Genomic DNA, 21,318 nt, shown 5'->3' with positions numbered 1-21,318 from the left:
CGTGGAGCCACTTACTTCGTGACTTCGTGGCCTTATAGTTTTCGAAGTGGTGCCCCTCAGCGGCAGGACGGCCGCTTAACATTCATGCTCGTGGGGATGTCCAACAAATGAGAGGCACTCAGGCACACAAGAGCTTTTCCCCATAGGCTTTTGTTAGGTCAACAATAGCTCTCGCCAGTAAATTTAGCATTGGGCTGCACATCCGGACGCGTTTCGGGTCTCTCCCTTCTTCGGCGGCATTGCAGTCCGTGAACACCATTGGAGCCCCACCTTCTCTGTTATGCTCGATCGCACGCCATGATTGGCTGCTCAGTTATGAGTCTATGCGTTGCATCATGGATGATGGAGTCCTTCTAGAAACGGTGCCCAATAATCAATGCATTTTTAGCTTCCAATGAGCCCCGGACACAGCACATTGTAAAATCCTCCTTATGTGCCCCACAGTGGAGCCATTTACTTTGTGACTTCGTGGCCTTATAGTTTTCGAAGTGGTGTCCCTCAGCGGCAGGACGGCCGCTTAACATTCATGCTCGTGGGGATGTCCAACAATATATATATATTCACTGAAAAAACTATAGGTTTCACACCAGTTATAGTTAGGAATTAGCATTTAAAAAACCTATTAAATTCACTGAAAAAAACATAGGTTTGACACCAGTTATAGTGAGCTGGAAATTTTACTGACATAAAACCTTTGAAATTCCCACGTAATAGTTAGTTGGACTCACTATAACTTGAGCGCCCGCAATGCACTGCTGATGATGTCACATATTACATCACTCATGACATGGTCAGTGACATCAATCATGACATCACTGGTGTGAAACCTATGTTTTTTTCAGTGAATTTCATAGGTTTTTTAAATGCTAATTCCTAACTATAACTGGTGTGAAACCTATGGTTTTTTCAGTGAATTTCATAGGTTTTTTAAATGCTAATTCCTAACTATAACTGGTGTGAAACCTATGGTTTTTTCAGTGAATTTCATAGGTTTTCTAAATGCTAATTCCTAACCATATATAGGGCCTCAAACCTATGTTTTTTCAGTGAATTTCAAAGGTTTATTAATAGCAAATTTCTATAGCTATGAAATGTAATATTTTTCATATTGAATCCTATATTGTATATTTATGTAATACTATTTTTTTTATGTATATTGTTCATGGTTTAAATTTTTTTTTGCCCTGGAGCGCTCCCAGTGCGCGTGCCGGTGAGCGCACCGGTAAGCGCAGTATTGCGGCGCGCCCCGGGGCGCGTACGGGTGAGCGTCTCGTTAGCGCTATTGCCGCGAACGAAAACATCATCGTGACATATCGCGTAGCCGCGTCCGCGTGATACGCACGGCGTAAGCGCACCCGGAAGCACTCGAGCGCATACGATCGCACTACGTAACCATCCGACGCACTTACGCGACGCGCCCCGGGGCGCTTAGCGTAAGCGCGTCGGGTCATGTGACCTAAAAATAACAGTTTTTATTGGTTCAGGACAGTTTTGGTTTCCAAATGATGAACGATCTGGTCATTTGACCTGAAAATAACAGTTTACAGTTTTTTTTACAGTTTTTAACGTCTTTACTTCGATTTTTCATCATAAAAGACACACATATGAACAAAAATTACATTAAATACAATTGGTGTGACAAAGTCATAAAGTCATAAATATTTATATAACATACTAAGCAAATCAGGAAAAAACAAGACAAGGATAGTTAAAGCAAGACAAATATAGTTAAAAATCTCAATTAAACATACATATAAAGACGTCAGGAGAAATTGTAAAAACATTTAAGCATATATAAAAAGGCAGATCATCAATACTGATAAAGTCAAAGGCCAGAAAATCAGTGGACTAACATAATATACAAGTTATTCAGGTCATGATGCTATGAACTGACTTAATCCTTATTAGCCAAGCCCACCCAAGGAATTTGGCCAATCCAATGGTTAGCCATTCAGAAGTGTTAGTTCTCAAAATGTACAGTGCTTCACTACTCACTCGGGTGTTTAGTCTAGTACATATAGGTTTCAGCCACTTATAACGTGGTTCACGATAAGCAGTACAGACAAATAAAAAATGACCTAGTGTTTCTTTACAAACGGTACAACAGGGGCAGAAGGTTGACTCAGTCCTCTGCCAGCCACTAGTAAAAGCCCTCAGAGGCAGTGTACCTACACGGAACTGATGGTATAGTTTCCTATCTAATGTTTTAAGGATAACATCCCAATATACTTCTTTATTGGGAACTGCTTTATGGAGCAAAAACTGGCCTGTCAAGTTCGATTTCTCTGAGAGTGCGACGTGTTCCGTTTTTACCATGGACCAAAAAAGAAGTTTAAATTCATTCTTTGTAGGAAAGGTATGAGAACCCGGCTCTGACCAAAGCAAGGGAAGACCCATTTCGGTAAGAGTATTCTTAATTAGCTTTAGCCATGGTATATCACCCGCCCCTTGTTGCATTCTCACATCCTGTAGTTCAAGGGCAAACATGGCCAGTTCCGGGGTGGACCATATGCGTCTCCATAACGCCACCATCCTATAGAGGGCCTGGTGTTTAATGGAATAAATGCCCATATCCATCAAAAGTGGAAGGACTGGTGTTGAGGGGGGGAGACTAACTAAATTTCGAAGGAATTTATTCTGTATCCTATCTAGGACAGCCAAGTCCACACAACCCCAAATATCGGCCCCGTATAATATGGCTGAGCTAATTTTAGCACTATAAATTTTAAGTGCGGGCAGTACTCTTTTAGTCAGGGAACACCGCTGCTCTTTTACTAGACAACCGGACAGGCGAGCAAATTTCAGACTGAGTGCCGCTACTTGCTCTTTCCATCGCAGCCTATAATCCAAAGTAACACCAAGATAAGTCATTACATCAACCTGCTCCAGTCTAGACCCATTCATTAAAACATGGCCCCTCAGTGGTTTTTTCTTTGTCAGGACCATGAACTTGGTTTTATTAATATTGATCTCAAGATCGTTCTCATTGCAAAAGTCCATAAATTTATTTATTGCTGCCTGTAAACCCTTCTGTGTTTTGGCCAGTATGAGAGTATCATCTGCAAAAATTAAAAGAGGGAATTTGGTCCCACCCAGTGAAGGAGCATCAGTGGGGGTATCTGAGAGGAACTTAACCACCTGGTTAATGAAGAGTATGAATAGGGTGGGGGCCAGGACACAACTCTGCCTCACACCGCGGGTCACGGGGAAGGATTCGGTAACCTGGCCCTGACGACCCCATCTGACTCTTGCAAAGTTTCCCTCATGCATCCTAATGGTAAGTTCTAGTAGTGCAATAGGGACCCCCATCCTTCTCAATGCTGCCCACATCTTCCCTCTGGGGACCAGATCAAACGCTGATTTGAGGTCCACAAATGCAGCGAAGATCTTCCCGTCTCTCAGTAACACAGTTTTCCAATAGATCATGACAAATCTTAATATCTGATCAACAGTGCTAATGTGGGCCCTAAAACCCGCCTGCATTGGAGACAGAATATCGACTTCTGACATCCACTTATGGATTTTCCCTAACAGCATTCTGGCTATTACTTTTTGTAGGGCGTCGATGAGGCTGATGGGTCGGTAGTTTCCCGCATCAGATCTATCCCCTTTTTTGTGCACTGGCAAGATCTCAGCCCCTTTCCAGGAGTTTGGGATCCTAGTCCCTCTGGCTATTGCATTTGCTAAGATTGTTATGTACGGGACCTAGTGTGTTTGATCATACTTAAAGAGGTCCGCAGGGATGCAGTCCATGCCGGGGGCTTTGCCATTCTGCACTTGTTTAAGAGCAGAGATAGCTTCAGTTTCAGTGAAAACAATGTGATCAAGTGAGGACACCTCAGACTGCACACTGGCATCTTCCCTAATAGTAGTAAGGGAGATCCGTTCCGTGTGGCTGAACTGTGCCTCATAATGCTTGACCCATTGCTCTGCAGGGACATGGTTTACCGGAGTATGTAGTTCCCCCGACCCTCCCCATTTCACAACCTCCCAAAATTTTTGTTGGTTAGATGAGGTGCTTGCCTGGTATAAATCTAACCAACGCTGATCATCCCATGTGATTTTTGCCACTTTTAATGCTTTCCTATAATTAACCCTAGCTATCCTTATATCCGTACATGATTTGGATTTAATAGCAATTAACAGAGAGCTGTGGGCAATACTACAGGTCTTATCATACCATTTCATCCTAGTTTGTGCTGGGCCATTATTTCTTCCTTTTACGGGTTCAATAAAAAAAGACTTAATTTTACTAAAAAGAGACTCATGAATCGTCCCGATTTGATCAAGTGGGGTTCCAGCATCAAGTATGGGTACCATCAGTTTTGTAGCCGCTAAGACCTCCGTGGCAACCCTGTTGGTAGTAGCAGGGTTGTCTAGGAACCTAGCCCATCGTACCCTTCTGCAATCATTTGTAAGACCAGCGTCTGCTGTAACAATATTGGTTGCAGAATTCATGAGGAGACCCTCATACACTGATAATGTTATTACCAGGGGGTTATGATCACTCTCAGGTCTTGTGACTACTTCCATGTCCACCAATATTTTCCAAAACTCTATCCTTAACAAAAAATAATCAATGCGGCTCGATGTCAGGGAATTATCAAATGTAACTTTTCCCATCGAGTCTGATTTGGTCCTTCCATTCGCTGCACGTAAATCCCATTCAAGACAAAGACCCAACCACTGCATAACTGCCTCCGTGACTTTTTTAATTGGAGGAATAGACAAAGGGGGAATATTCCAAATCTGATCAATTTCCCCATATCCCCCACTATCAAGATTAGGAAACGGTTCGAAAGAACAGTTGAAATCACCTGCCACCATGACACATTTGTCTCTACTAATATTATTCAGTAGGGAGTCAAGTTCAGCTACCACTCCCGCAGGCTTCCCACCTGGTTGCCCTCTTGCATATATGTTAATCAGGAAAAGGTCCTGGTTATTTTTACCGGTTAATTTCAAGGCTAAAATGTCATTGCTCAGAGTAGGAAGGTCTGTGATAGTAATAGCTAAGGATTGTCTAATCCAAATAACCAGACCTCCTGAAGGGCGACCCTTAGGTCCTTTACAGGCTGGTTTATAGTAATTAAGGTAGCCAACCCGATAAATAGCGTCAGTTGACCAACTTTCCTGTAGGATAATTACATCGTGTAAATCCATAAAGGAGCCCCAGTCGGCCTCTGACACTTTCCCCTTTAGACCCGCTATATTCCAAGACAAGACTGCGAGGGTGTGAGTTGTTTTCTCTGCCATCTTGGCAGTTAAGTTCACAACATCCTTAGTGATCGAAGGTCTAGGGATACTAGACGAAAATGTTTCCCTTGTTACCACACTCTGTGTTATTGCACTTGACCCTGGGACAGTCTCTACCCCAGGGGCACTCACATTATTTGGAGAGCAAGTTACTACAGCACTAGAACGCCCAGTAACCAAGGGTTCTACATCATGTCAATCCACACCTTCCAGACCGGAAAGGGGAGCAAACCGGTTCGCAAGTTGGGGATAGAACATTGGATAAAGCGGAGTGTCAAAATGGAATCTCCCTCTAGACCTGTCCCTTCTTGAGTGATGAAACGGAGTGTGGGATCTATTTGCATATAAAGCTGGGTAAAAATAATGCAACAATAAAGTTTGCACATCCCCAACTCTTCCGGATCTTGGTTCCCTGCAGATGTATTCGGCGACCCAAGGCTCTCTAAAGCTAACCACCACACAATCCCCCTCAAGATCTTTCTTACCAAAACCTATCCAATCCACCCTCCTTACATTAAGTATTTCGGGATTTAGGTTAGGAGGGAGTGGCCGGTTTTTATTGAGCCAGAATGTAACCTTATTATAAAGATCCTTGTGTGTTTCCCTCTTACCATCTACAAGCGGAGCCACGCCAGTTAAGATGATTGTATAAGGCACTGACTCCGGTGGGAGGTTCACACACTGTTTCTTTGGGATGGGTTTGGCAATGGGCTGATGGCTTATATTTTGGCCCCTAGTGGAAGTGGGGTTTTTCTGAACCTGCAGGTTTTTTACAGGCTTTGGCCTTGAAGAGTTCTCTGTAGAAGCTGCTTTCTTGGGAGCGGGTACAGTTTTTTGCGGGGCCTTTGGTATAGAGGGTCCCACTTTAGAACTATTACCCCCCGCTTTATTATTCATCATGACGGTGGGCTTCGGGATGGTCGGGACAGAAGGGGTCAGACCAGCAGATGTTAGGCTCGGAGGATTCTGTCAGAGGTCGCTATGTTATCTTTCACTAGCATATCTAAGGAATCCATTTTAGTGTTTAATAACCTTGTCCTTTCAAATAGCGGTAAAAGTAGAGATTTGAATAGCAGCTCAATTTTAGCCAAAAGTATCCCTTCTGTGATGCTAATCATGGTCTCACCTTCCCCTAACTGGGCAGCAGCGTTAGTGATAGGTAGCTGTGGGGGGGATGGAGTGACGTTTCCCAACCCCTCAGTTTGTTCCTCCATGTCCGGTGAGTCTATCCTCTTGCGTTTCCCAGGGTTATGAGTGGGTGTTTGTTGTGATTGGGAAAGGGAATCCATTAGTTCAGTACTAATATTGAGTTTTGGTGAGTCCGAAAGACCAGAATTTTCCCTGGACTGATCTAAGTAAATGGTCCCGCTATTTGGTAAATTATCATGCGCAGTATTAAAAGCACTTTCCTGGTTTGAATCCACTATCTCCACAGTGTGAGTCTCAGAAGCAGTTGCCAACATTGCTTCTACATTGCTATCTGCGTTCAACGTGGAGAGTGGGACAGGGGAGACAGCCTCATTAATTTTACCTAGTGAAGAACGCTTGCCTGTAATGATATCAAGCGAAAGGCGTTTTTCAACCAAGGCGATCTCCTTCTCCAGTATAGCAGTAGAACGTTTAAAAAATTGATCAATTGTACCAGTAAAAGTACCATTGGAGGTGGAGACCTGAACTTGCCTCTCTTTACCAGACCTTAAAGTCATTTTTGTTATTATTTTTTAAGATACAACGAGCGAGACTATTACCAACCTCAGTACTCAATCAGCAAAGCCACAGTATTTTTCCTTCCAAATATGGGGACTTAAACGTCACTTTAGACACAAACAGTAAGAATAATAATTATACCAGTTAATAAGGCTTACAAATAGGAAGAAAATGTTAATAATAAGGCCCAGCCCGGCCTCCTCCGGCCCCGGACGGCCACAGACGGTCCCGCCCTTGTCCCGGGCTTCTCCCGGTCGCTCCCGCTCGCTCCCGCGAGGCGGGGATACTACGCACCTTATGACTCTACAAGTATGTCTTCATTGGATGATAGGCGGGGGGCGTGGCCAGCGGGGAGAGCAGCCCAGGTGTTGGTGATTGGGCGCGCAGGGGCTCCTGGACACTGGAGTCCCCTGCCTATGCTCGCAGCCCCGCTGGTTTACTCGCCTGTCCCCGCGTTCCTCCTAGAGTCCTTGGTGCTGCCTCCTGGCAGGCGACGCGCTGCGGGACCCGCGAAGCGGGTCCGGCGAGTCGTGGAGACGGTAGTAGCAAAAGGGTCAGCTAAACAGCAAGTCCGCCGTGCTCCTCTGGCGTCCTGATGCTGGCAATCCATTTGGAAAAGGGTCCCACAGGCACAAGGTAAAGTTGGCTTTTACCTCCGTTGGCGGGGGCGTGGCCAGCGGGGAGAGCAGCCCAGGTGTTGGTGATTGGGCGCGCAGGGGCTCCTGGACACTGGAGTCCCCTGCCTATGCTCGCAGCCCCGCTGGTTCACTCGCCTGTCCCCGCGTTCCTCCTAGAGTCCTTTATGCTGCCTCCTGGCAGGCGACGCGCTGCGGGACCCGCGAAGCGGGTCCGGCGAGTCGTGGAGACGGTAGTAGCAAAAGGGTCAGCTAAACAGCAAGTCCGCCGTGCTCCTCTGGCGTCCTGATGCTGGCAATCCGTTTGGAAAAGGGTCCCACAGGCACAAGGTAAAGTTGGCTTTTACCTCCGTTGGCGGGGGGCGTGGCCAGCGGGGAGAGCAGCCCAGGTGTTGGTGATTGGGCGCGCAGGGGCTCCTGGACACTGGAGTCCCCTGCCTATGCTCGCAGCCCCGCTGGTTCACTCGCCTGTCCCCGCGTTCCTCCTAGAGTCCTTGGTGCTGCCTCCTGGCAGGCGACGCGCTGCGGGACCCGCGAAGCGGGTCCGGCGAGTCGTGGAGACGGTAGTAGCAAAAGGGTCAGCTAAACAGCAAGTCCGCCGTGCTCCTCTGGTGTCCTGATGCTGGCAATCCGTTTGGAAAAGGGTCCCACAGGCACAAGGTAAAGTTGGCTTTTACCTCCGTTGGCGGGGGCGTGGCCAGCGGGGAGAGCAGCCCAGGTGTTGGTGATTGGGCGCGCAGGGGCTCCTGGACACTGGAGTCCCCTGCCTATGCTCGCAGCCCCGCTGGTTCACTCGCCTGTCCCCGCGTTCCTCCTAGAGTCCTTGGTGCTGCCTCCTGGCAGGCGACGCGCTGCGGGACCCGCGAAGCGGGTCCGGCGAGTCGTGGAGACGGTAGTAGCAAAAGGGTCAGCTAAACAGCAAGTCCGCCGTGCTCCTCTGGCGTCCTGATGCTGGCAATCCGTTTGGAAAAGGGTCCCACAGGCACAAGGTAAAGTTGGCTTTTACCTCCGTTGGCGGGGGGCGTGGCCAGCGGGGAGAGCAGCCCAGGTGTTGGTGATTGGGCGCGCAGGGGCTCCTGGACACTGGAGTCCCCTGCCTATGCTCGCAGCCCCGCTGGTTCACTCGCCTGTCCCCGCGTTCCTCCTAGAGTCCTTGGTGCTGCCTCCTGGCAGGCGACGCGCTGCGGGACCCGCAAAGCGGGTCCGGCGAGTCGTGGAGACGGTAGTAGCAAAAGGGTCAGCTAAACAGCAAGTCCGCCGTGCTCCTCTGGCGTCCTGATGCTGGCAATCCGTTTGGAAAATAACACTTTTCATTGGTTCAGGACAGTTTTTTTTCCTAATGATGAAAGCCCCCACCTTTTTTCCTCATTCTCACTTTGTACTTTGAGTGAAGAAGACCTGTTTCCAGAGCTATTACTAATTTGTACTCAGAAATGGCTTCAGTAGCCGCAGCAGCAGGAGCATCTCAGCCACCACCACCACCACCAAGAGGACTACCACAACACCACAGTGGTGGAGATGAAGAAGAGGAGGAGGAGGAGGTGGAGAGGAGGAGGTTCCTGCCTGAAGGTACTACCCCATATAAGCCAAAGGAGCACATTATCTGGGAGTTTTTTTCAATCCCAAAGGACCTCAAAAAAGTAAATGCGCCAAAGGTTACTTGTTTAATCTGTGGCACTGTACTTTCCAGGGGGAACCCTAACAAAAAGTACTCTTCTGGCAATGACACCATGATTCGCCACATGCAACGCCTGCACCCTAACAACTATGCTGCGGCAGAGGTCCGAGAAATGACCAGAAACCCTCCCCAATCTTCTCCCAGCACCTCCAAAAGAAAGCACCCATTCCATCGGGTCAAGAGACAAGGGAGATGGTCCCAAACATACAAACCCAGCTTGGACAATACAAAATCGTTTGTATTTTTTGTGGTAAAACACCAAAAAACCTTAATTTTTTCCTGATTTTTTTTGCTCCAGTTCAGCCGTTTACAATTCCCTGTTTTTTGTTTGTCCCCATAAAAATATAAAAAAAAAAAAAATTGTTCATAAAAGCCAAAAAAAGTGTTAAAAAAATAAATAAAAAAATATAAAACAACAAAAAGAAGAAAAAAAACTGTTCTTTTTAGAACTACCTCCAATTTATAAAAAAAGGCTAAATTTTTTAAAAACTCTGTCATTCTTTTTTCCCCATGGTATGCTGCCCGGTACACTCCCCGATCCGCGTACGGGGCGCTCCCCCCCACATCAAACATAGGGGGTCATTTCCCCCCTTTGTTTTTGCCCCCTCTTGTGTCTTGATCCTACCGAGACACAAGATGGCGACCGCTCCGGACTGTTTCGAATGTTGACATACACCCAAGAGCCAATCAGCTTTCCGCGCGCGATCTCGCGTAGCGCGCTGGTACGCGCCCCGGTGCGCGTACCGGGGTGCGCTTATAGATATATATTTTTTTAACCTAAATTACTCAAAATTCACCGGAGCACATATCTTGAGACATAGCAAAGGCACATCGGGCTACCAGTCCCTACAATTTTGCCAAGTTTGGTGGCAATCCATTCAGCCGTTCGGGCTAAAAATGAGTTCAACTGCCCTATGGAAATTAACATGGGGAAAACACGTTTTGGGACCCCTGTTTTATCTCGACCCCCCCTTGACGAATCCCCCCCAATCTTTCAGGAAAGGAGCGGAGCGCCGCAAGGCGAATTTGAGGAAAATTTCAGGCAGATTCCTTAACTGGCGCCAAAGTTATTCCCAATAAAATGTTGCGGATTCCCTATACAAAATAATCCTATCTATAACTAACTACTGGCGACCGCCAGTAGGTAATATATATATATGTTTTTTTAAATCCACAGTTTGCTTGAAAGCATCACGCGCACTCGATAGTAAAGATGCAGATTTGTTTATTCTCAGAAAACGTTACGCGTTTCGACACCAAATGTGTCTTGTTCACACGTTACCGAACACGACATTATGCTTGCTTAAGTAAACACAAACAATGGAAAGGTGTAATAGACAGTGAGAAAGCCCTGGCATGTTCTTACTCGAGGTTAAAGGATCCGCCATTTTTGAATGGTGTATTAATCAATGAGTTTCACATTCGATTGCACGTGTAAGTGTTGAAAATACACCCTTGTTATGCGTACACCACAGGTAATGTAATTATATCATATTATTTCATATTAGAAGTACGATGGGCTCAAAAAGCAGAAAAGGACAACGTAAGACCAATATTTACATATACGTTAGATTAGTATTATAGTGTCTGCCATGTCTCTAGCTTCACATGAAAGCGACTTCATTACAAGGTCTAGTGCCTATAATCCTAACAATTGCTTTCACAATGATATGAAAATAACCAGTATCTTCCCCATTTCCTGTGGTCTAGTGCCTATGGAGCCCGTTTTACAATACATTCTAGAGAATGATCATAATATTTAATACTCTACTACCCTTATCCAAAAAGCACAGATATATCACTGTCATATCCAAATTCTGTGTTAATTCTATACAAGCAGCAGGACCCCAAGAGAAAACCAAGTAAGGTCCTAAAAAATGTCCAACATACAACAGTGAAAAGTGAAAAGTGAATTCCTTATCTTAATCAAGTGAGGTGACTTCATCATTCGCCGAAGAAAAGGGTAGGGAAGATGTGCAGTGCATTAATAAAAGTGATGTCTCCCTTCCCTTTCTCCTGGAAAAAACATATACACATAATTAAAATATGCATTAAAATAACTCAAGACTAGCTTGAACATTCTCATTATGCGCAGTTCAGTACAGTTAACATGTATCAACAGGCTAGTATTACAGCTAATTTGTTTATCATCCTGGAGCATAACCTGAACCCCTAAATTGTGGATTACTCTTCATATAAGTGAGTTGCAAGTTCTTTGTCTAAATTATGACCCCCATGGAATCTGCTCTCTAACTCCATGATCCATTTGGATTCTCTCTTTCTAAGTGCTAGAACACGATTACCTCCTCTTCTACCAACATTAACTTGTTCAACAGCAAAATATCTTAGCAGAGAGGTGTTAGATTGGTGGAACTCCTGAAAATGTCTAGCAACTAGGTAGTGGGCATCCACATTAGTTATCGCTCTCAGATGTTCCTGTATACGCTTCTTAGCCATACAGGTTGTGCTGCCCACGTATCTCATGTTACACGGACATTCGAGTACATAAATAACAAAACTTGTATTGCATGTAAGAAATTGTTTGATTTTGCGCTTTTGTATGTGTGCAGGAATATTAACTTCTTTTACCATGTAATTTGAATTACAAGCCCTGCAATGTCTGCATGGGTAAAACCCTTTGAGGCCCTGCACATGTTGTTTTTTATTGTCAGAAATATCACCTTTCACCAAGATATCTCTGAGATTTCTCCCCCTTCTATAGGTGATTTGGGGTCTTTCGTTCAGCTCTGGTACTATTATGGTGTCTGACTGTAGGATATTCCAGTTATCCACTAGGATTTTGCGGACTTTGTCTGATCTCTGATGAAAAGTAGTTATAATTCTAGTTGGGTTAGTCTCACTGTCTATGTTCGATTTAGGGGTTAGGGTTTCTGATCTCTCTACTTCTGCAGCTTTTCTCACAGCTTTCATCAGCACCCATTCGGGGTACCCTCTTTCCCGGAATCTAGATAGCATACGTTCTTGTTCTAAAGCAAACCCATCTTTGTCACTACAATTTCTTTTAGCTCTGAGTAATTCCCCATAGGGGATGCTCCATTTCAAGGGGTCTGGATGAGCACTCAGGGTGTGGAGGAGACTATTCCCAGCCGTCTCTTTTCTGTTTAAACTAGAGATTAGTCTACCTTTGACCACATTTATTTCTGTGTCCAGGAATTCTACATGATCTTTGCTTATAGTGTAGGTGAGCTGTATGTTGTATATGTTCCTATTGAGTTTTTCAATGAAACTAATCGCTTCCTCTTTCCTACCTCACCACACTATAAACAGATCGTCAATATATCTGATCCACATTTGTACCTTAGCAAAATCCTCTGTCAACATATCATCATTTCTAAGTTCCTCTTCCCATTCGCCCACAAAGAGGTTCACGAAGCTAGACGCAAAGGTCGAACCCATTGCCGCGCCACTGGTTTGTTTGTAAATTGACCCATCAAACATGAAAATATTATTTCTCAGACATAATTTCATTATTTGTATTAACATGTTAGTGTGTGTTCTCGAAAGCCTATTTCACTCTTTTTCAGGAAATAATAGCTAGCTTCCATCCCTTGAATGTGATCAATGATGGTATAAAGGGCACTCACATCCATAGTGATAAGCAGAGAGCCCTCTGACCACTGGATGCTTTCAAGTTTATTTAAGAAGTCTGTAGTGTCCTTAGTATAGGAATGTAATTGACAAACAAATTCCCTGAGAAAATGATCAATGTATTTAGACAGGTTTTCATTGATACTGCCTATGGAGGAGATAATAGGTCTACCTGGAGGTTCTCTTGGATTTTTATGAACCTTCGGTAGAAGGTAGAAGATGGGAAGTTTGGGGTAATCTCTCTTGAGAAAACGGAATTCATGCCATGAAAGTAATCCCTCATTATGCCATTCAGTGAGTTGTTCCCATGTTTCTGTAATACTAGTATTTTATTCATTCATACTGCTAGTACAGTAGAACTTTCCCCGTTCAATTGAAACAATGCTTTTTTTATATACAATTCTCTACCCCACAGTATAATATTCCCTCCCTTGTCTGAGGGTCTCAATATAAAATTTTTATCATCTGCTAGAGAAAAAATAAAATCCATCTCTCCTTTAGTCAGATTGATGTCTCCTCTTCTCTGTTTGGGACGGGTGTGTTTTAATTTGGTAAGTTCTCTAGTCACCACCTCATGAAAGGTATCAATCGAGTTGTGAGGAAGGGTAGGATAGAACACTGATTTTGGCTTAAAAGAAGTGTTAGCAGCCCTATCAGTTCTTGTCTCTCTCACTCCCACGACCTCTTGATCCAGTTAATTGTCAGAGGTAAGGCCTCCAAGGGAGTAAACAGTTTGTAACATATCAACATCCCCCACTTTGAGTTCAGGTGCACTTACGATTTCTTCTGGGTTGGTCCCTGGTTTCTTTTTCACTAGTGAGTGCCATTTTGACAATTTAAGCTTCCTAATCAATTTAAAAATGTCAACCCTTGTATCTGCATAATGAAAGAGTTCCGTGGGGCAAAATGTGATTCCCAAACAAAGGGTTTGTTTTTCTTTCAACGTAAGTGTTGTTGATGAAAGATTTATAATTGTTTTATTTACCGTTAGTTCATCCATCATTATTTTCTTTTTCTGTAACCCCCACGTTTGGTTCCCACTGGTTTTCTGCTGTTCTTTTCTTCTCCTCTGCTGGAGCTTGAGTTGTCTCTGTCGCGATCTCCCTTGCCTCTTGCTCTTCCCCTTGGCCGTCCTCGTGTTGGATTCTGTTTGAATTCCGGTTGATGTAGCATATCTGCTTCTTTTTTGCGCCGTGTTCTTAACACTCGGAATTCCTGTAAAAAATTTGCCGGATTCTTGGTGATGTCGACTAGAGAAATTGTGCTTGTAGATTGTTGAGAAGTGTCAGTTTCAGAGCCACTTGTTGGATTTGCTCCTGTTTGGTCACTTTCCGTGTAAGTCTGATTCTGTTTACTTGTTGTAGTATCCAGTTGATTGTATAAATAATCATACTTTGGGCTATATGTCAAGATGCGCCCACTGTCATAATCTCCGCAATCGCAGTGTAGTTTTCTTTGTTTCCGATATTTGATGTCTTCCTCGTGCTTCTTTAGTCTGCCTTTTTAGATCTTCTTTGAATTTTTTTATTGTCCCTTGTTCACTACTTTTCAAAAATTCATCCTCCAATTCTTTTAATTGCTGTAGGATTACATCTTGATCTGCCCATGCATATTTAATTGATATGCACATCATGTTTTTTGAACTATTAGCGGAATTTTGTGACCATTCCTCCAACATTTTAGTGTTCAATGACTCATGGGACGGTGTGATATAAATTCTTAGGCCTCTTGGCACCATTTTTTTGTCCACATAGTCCTGCAACGATATTGCCTCCCACCATTTGGCACTTTCTTGTTTTTTGAGTCTTTCATATTTGCGGAGTTGTTCATTTAGGAGATCACTTGCAGGTTTACCCTGTGTTGGTATATTGGGTCCTCCTTTGCCAGGAGCTCTAGCAAATAATGACGATGCCTCCCGTCTTCTCTCCCCTTCCTCATCCATGTTGTTGTGTGGATCCCCACCTGTTGATATTTTGAATATCTGTACTGACTGCTGTTTCAACTGTTTACTCTGCGTTAGGTTCTACTGAGAATATTGCTGTACTCCGTGACGCCACGTATGTATGTAAATAGAGTCACAGCTCTCAATTTCGCATGTCAATACTACCCCGCCTGTGATCAGCGGTTCCTGAGGACGTATTTATTACACTCCTGGATGGTGTGGACAAGAAGTTTGGACAAAGTCATTCGATTCACACATTGAGGTGTGTGTATTTAGCATAATACTGTGTTGCCGTCTTGTGCCCGCCTGCCCCTACTCAGCGCACTCCCCGTAAACCTCTGTTACTCAACAGGAGAGGCCGCCGCACTCCTGCGTTGGCTCACTCCGAGAGACACAGAGGAGAAAACAAAGGAAGGCTTACCCTTCGGGGTCAAGGTGTCACCTCCGATCCTGGTTTACGTGTGTGAAATCCACTTTATAAAAGGGCCGGCTCTGGATCCCTCGTTATAAGTCAGTCTATCAAGCAGAAGGGTCCTTCCGGGATCCTGCTCCCGTAGTCAGGTGGCGCGTTATTCGGCGAACCCATGTGCCGAAAGATTAATTTTAAATCCACAGTTTGCTTGAAAGCATCACGCGCACTCGGTAGTAAAGATGCAGATTTGTTTATTCTCAGAAAACGTTACGCGTTTCGACACCAAATGTGTCTTGTTCACACATTACCTAACACGACATTATGCTTGCTTAAGTAAACACAAACAATGGAAAGGTGTAATAGACAGTGAGAAAGTCCTGGCATGTTCTTACTCGAGGTTCAAGGATCCGCCATTTTTGAATGGTGCATTAATCAATGAGTTTCACATTCGATTGCATGTGTAAGTGTTGAAAATACACCCTTGTTATGCGTACGCCACAGGTAATGTAATTATATCATATTATTTCATATTAGAAGTATGATGGGCTCACGAAGCAGAAACGGACACCGTAAGACCAATATTTACATATAAGTTAGATTAGTCATACAAAAGCGCAAAATCAAACAATTTCTTACATACAATACAAGTTTTGTTATTTATGTACTCGAATGTCCGTGAAACATGAGATACGTGGGCAGCACAACCTGTACGGCTAAAAAGCGTATACAGGAACATCTGAGAGCGATAACTAATGTGGATGCCCACTACCCAGTTGCTAGACATTTTCAGGAATTCCACCAATCTAACACCTCTCTGCTAAGATATTTTGCTGTTGAACAAGTTAATGTTGGTAGAAGAGGCGGTAATCGTGTTCTAGCACTTAGAAAGAGAGAATCCAAATGGATCATGGAGTTAGAGAGCAGATTCCCTGGGGGTCATAATTTAGACGAAGAACTTGCAACTCACCTATATGAAGAGTAATCCACAATTTAGGGGTTCAGGTTATGCTCCAGGATGATAAACAAATTAGCTGTAATACTAGCCTATTGATACATGTTAACTGTACCGAACTGCGCATAATGAGAATGTTAAAGCTAGTCTTGAGTTATTTTAATGCATATTTTAATTATGTGTATATGTTTTTTCCAGGAGAAAAGGAAGGGAGACATCACTTTTATTATTGCACTGCACATCTTCCCTACCCTTTTCTTCGGCAAATGATGAAGTCACCTCACTTGATTAAGATAAGGAATTCACTTTTCACTTTTCACTGTTGTATGTTGGACATTTTTTAGGACCTTACTTGGTTTTCTCTTGGGGTCCTGCTGCTTGTATAGAATTAACACAGAATTTGGATATGACAGTGATATATCTGTGCTTTTTGGATAATGGTATTAGAGTGTTAAATATTATGATCAATCTCTAGAATGTATTGTAAAACGGGCTCCATAGGCACTAGACCGCAGGAAATGGGGAAGATACTGCTTATTTTCATATCTCACATTGTGAAAGCAATTGTTAGGATTATAGGCACTAGACCTTGTAATGAAGTCGCTTTCATGTGAAGCTAGAGACAACTCGAATACTAATCTAACGTATATGTAAATATTGGTCTCACGTTGTCCGTTTCTGCTTCTTGAGCCCATCGTACTTCTATTATGAAATAATATGATATAATTACATTACCTGTGGCGTACGCATAACAAGGGTGTATTTCCAAAACTTACACATGCAATCGAATGTGAAGCTCATTGATTAATACACCATTCAAAAATGGCGGATCCTTTAACCTTGAGTAAGAACATGCCAGGACTTTCTCACTGTCTATTACACCTTTCCATTGTTTGCGTTTACTTACGCAAGCATAATGTCGTGTTAGGTAACGTGTGAACAAGACACATTTGGTGTCGACATGCGTAACGTTTTCTGAGAATAAACAAATCTGCATCTTTACTACCGAGTGCGCGTGATGCTTTCAAGCAAACTGTGGATTTAAAATTAATCTTTCGCCACATGGGTTCGCCGAATAACGCGCCACTTGACTACGGGAGCAGGATCCCGGAAGGACCCTTCTGCTTGATAGACTGATATATGTATGTTTTTGTCTAATTTATGACCATTATAAATGATACGCCATGCGTAGAATAAGGCGCCTGCCCATCTGAGGGCTTAAACATTCTTGCTATCTCTAGCTTGATGTTAATCAGCGTTACAAAAAACCCATCTTTGTCTAATGTTAATCAGCGTTATAGAAAAAACAAACACTACAAGATGGCTGCCTCTATTCCATGCATGGTGTGAGTCCCCTTGTTTATGTCTGTGCCTTATTGAATGTGGGAGTGAACACAGAATGTATAAAACAATGTCGGAAGTAAACACAGTGCATCACACACTGACGAAGGCAGAACGCCGAAACGCGTCTGTGTGCACCCCTCCGCTGAATAAAATCTAAGCGTGTTGAAACCTCCATCCTCGAGTGCTGTTTTGTTCTTTCTGGGAAGTTTTGAAAGGATCTGGAGCGTCATGTGTGGCGGTGTCCACAAACCGCCGACAGCACCCGCCGACGAGTGAGCAGCCGCTTTTCGTGGAAAAAGGAGCGTCTTGAAGTGCACGGCTGCGCACCGCCTGATCCAATATGGGAGTTCGAACCTGAGCACGGAGTACGGAGGAGTGCGCGAGTTTTGTGTCTCCCAAGGAAGACGTCTCCGGTGAGCATTAATCATTGCTGTAAATCGTGTACTCCCATCTCTGCACGTCAGGGAGCATTGGAATTGTGTGGCGAGGCGATAGAGGATTGGAATAGTAAACGCGCTGTGAACTGCGGGGGAGGTAGCACTATCTGTATGCACGAGTCCACAGTAGAAGTTTAACACTGTGTAGGACACGTGCAAACCCGACATGTTTTCCGATGCAGAATGGCAAACAGCGGCGAAAGGCATGTTCAAAAGGCAAGCAAGAACGCCAGGAACAACTGAACTACCAACAGTGGAAACGCCCAGCAATCCACTCTTAATGACTATGACAAACTTAGAGCGTCTCCATGAAAGGGAGATCCGTAAATGGTGGGAGGCAACGAGTCTCACCAACTACATTGAAGAAGAAAGGGTGCCACGAGGATTGAGGGTCCATACCGTTCCCTCTTACGAGAATCCGGACCCACAACTGCTCACAGACTGGTTCGAACACACTGCTCAATATTGTGAGGGTACACTTAAAATACTCGTAAAGTATGCATGGAGCGACAGGGAACGAGCATTGGCAGACATCGCAGTGATCAATAATGAACTGGAAAGCGAGACTGACTCTAGCCTAGTAACAACAATCGCACAGATGAAAGAACAGATGAAGACTAGGCTAGTAAAATATGAAGCCAAAATAAGACTCCGGAAACAGGAGAAATATGAGAGAGACGCAAACGACTACCACACTGGACGCGTCCTCACTTATGCAAAAAAGTTCGACGCTCCGCGCAAGGCCCTCCAGAAACGTAGAAAGGAAGGTGCTGGGACAACAAACGAAACTGGGGAAGTGACATCCGAGTCTGATATAACTGAAAATGAATCAGAAGGAAAACAGTCAGACCCAGAAGAACGCAGAACCAACAGAGGGTTGAAAACAGCAGAGAAAAGCACGAAGACTCCTTTTCAGGAGGAGTACGAGGTAATACAAAGCACATGGCTTCGGGGCGGGAAGAACAAGCCTCCAGATGCAAATACCCAAGGAGCAGGAAAAGAAGGAGAACCAGACGGGCAGGTGGGGGAACAAGAGGCAGAGGCAGAGGCGGTGCGCGACCATCTCGCTGGACGAATCGGAAACGCACCAACAAGAAATAATATCTTCGGCCACCAACCTAAGAGGAATAAATCATATTACACACACCTCTCAAACCCTCAATACCGGTAACGAGGAAACAAATCTAACGGTAGTCAATTTAACCACCAGGGAACTCACGACTGAGGAAGAGCAAGTTCTAAGCCTCGGATTAACCTTTTGCCCCAACAATGAGTTGGAATATACCCAGACCAAAATAGACTTGTTCCGCTTCACTCGCAAGCTGAAATTACACAAACATTTTAAATTGCGACCACACCTACAGAACAAGGAGAACCAAGGATCAAGGATTACAGCAACGGATGTACTAAGTGGTAAAGATCTACGTTCAGTAGAAATACTGAGCGACTTAGAACTGGAGCAAACACAGGACCTTGCACACCTAGATACAGCCCAAAGAGCAGAAATGCAAGGTATTGAACAAGAAAGAGACAATAGTGGATTCAAACCAGTGTCCACTTTTGTTCCCCAGTCCCCTTGGGATGCTGTAGATGTGTTCTCTGAAGCAATGAACGATGATCTATTGAAGTATCGCAAAGCCAACCACCAGAACTCATATCAGAACATTACGGATTCACAAAGACTAGCCGTGAAAACACTAATGACAGACACGAAAATTATCGTGAAGCCCTCAGATAAGGGCGGGAATGTGGTTTTAATGACACGTGAATATTACAAACAGGAAGCATTAAGGCAGCTCTCAGATGAGAACTTTTATAACAAATGTACTAATGAGGCCTACCAGCAAAGCATCACAGATTATGATAAACTCATTGCTAAGTGGTATGACCAACATATGTTGAGTAGAGACGAACATCTGTTCCTACGTACAAACTGCACTATGACTCCTACATTTTACCACCTCCCAAAATTGCACAAAAATGGTGACTGTCCACCTGGTCGCCCAATTATCTCTTCCATTGAGAGTCTCACAGAAAACATGTCTCGTTTTGTGGACCACACTCTATTTCCTTTGGTGTCCACTTTGGACTCCTATGTGCGAGACACAAAGGATTTTTTGATGAAGTTACAGAACTTGGTGTGGGAACAGGAATATTTGTTGATGGTATTAGACATCACCAGTCTCTACACAATCATTGAACACCATCATGGACTAGAGGCTGTGAAATGGGCATTAGAACAACGCCAGCTACGATTTTCGAGACATAATATAATGATTCTCGAATTCGTAGAATTTTGCCTGAAACACAACATTTTTCTGTTTGAAGAACAATTTTATATACAGAAGTCTGGAACGGCGATGGGTACCTGCTTTGCCCCCAGCTACGCGAACTTGTTCGTGGGCTGGTGGGAGGAGCAGGTACCCAGGAGCTGCATGGTAGGAGGGAAAGAGGGAAAGGTTATCTGCTGGCATCGGTACATCGATGACCTTTTCCTTGTGTGGAAAGGAAATTCTGAAACAGCTCATGAATATATCAATGTCCTAAACAAAAACAAAATCAACCTACATTTTTCGGGAACAGTAAGTCCGGTGGCAGCGGACTATCTGGATCTCAAAATATATGTAGAAGACGGACACCTCCACACAAACCTTTTCAGGAAACAGACTGCTGGCAACTCAACATTGCATGCCAGCAGCAGCCACCCTCCACAACTTATCAACAGTATCCCTTACGGGGAACTGTTGAGACTTCGTAGAAATTGTTCCAAATCATCTGATTTCGAAGCGGCTGCTTCGGAATGCATATCCCGATTCAGGGTTAGGGGGTATGGTGAGAAACTACTGAACAACACCCTCAACAGAGTCAGAGGAATAGAGAGACAGTCCCTTTTGACCAATAATCCTGAACAGGTCAATCGTAGAGGCATACCAGGTGATAATAAGGGCAAGTTCAGAGTTATAACCCCCTATTCATCAGGAGCTGAAACTTTTAGAGCTATGTTAAGGAAGAACTGGCATATTCTCCTAACTGACAATGTGCTTAAAGAAGATCTACCAACCCAGCCATTCCTAACCTTCAGCAAAGCTAGATCAATAGGCGACATATTAGTGACTAGCCATCTTGAGAAAGTGCCCCAGAGAAGTAATACCTTAAGGGAGCAAAGAGGCTTTTACCCCTGCGGCCGCTGTAAAGCGTGCGCAGGAAGTAAACGTGTCCTTTCTTACGTCATTACTGATACTGGCAGGAAAATGTACATAAACAAATTCATTACCTGCAGTACGCAATATGCCGTCTACTGTCTACAGTGCCCCTGTGGCTTACGCAATATTGGGAGCACGATTAA

General features: G+C 44.2%; 1 pseudogene; it reads right to left on the bottom strand.

Moving 5' to 3' along the window:
- Nucleotides 1-13,887: 13,887 nt before the first annotated feature.
- On the bottom strand, nucleotides 13,888-14,827 carry LOC147728053 (uncharacterized; annotated as a pseudogene).
- Between the last annotated feature and the right edge of the window lie 6,491 nt (nucleotides 14,828-21,318).

The sequence above is a fragment of the Lissotriton vulgaris genome, chromosome 3_1 (assembly GCF_964263255.1).
Source record: "Lissotriton vulgaris chromosome 3_1, aLisVul1.2, whole genome shotgun sequence".
In the NCBI taxonomy this organism is placed as follows: domain Eukaryota; kingdom Metazoa; phylum Chordata; class Amphibia; order Caudata; family Salamandridae; genus Lissotriton; species Lissotriton vulgaris.
The sequence above is the reverse complement of the archived record's forward strand: the minus strand, read 5'-3'. Positions and strand labels throughout refer to the sequence as shown.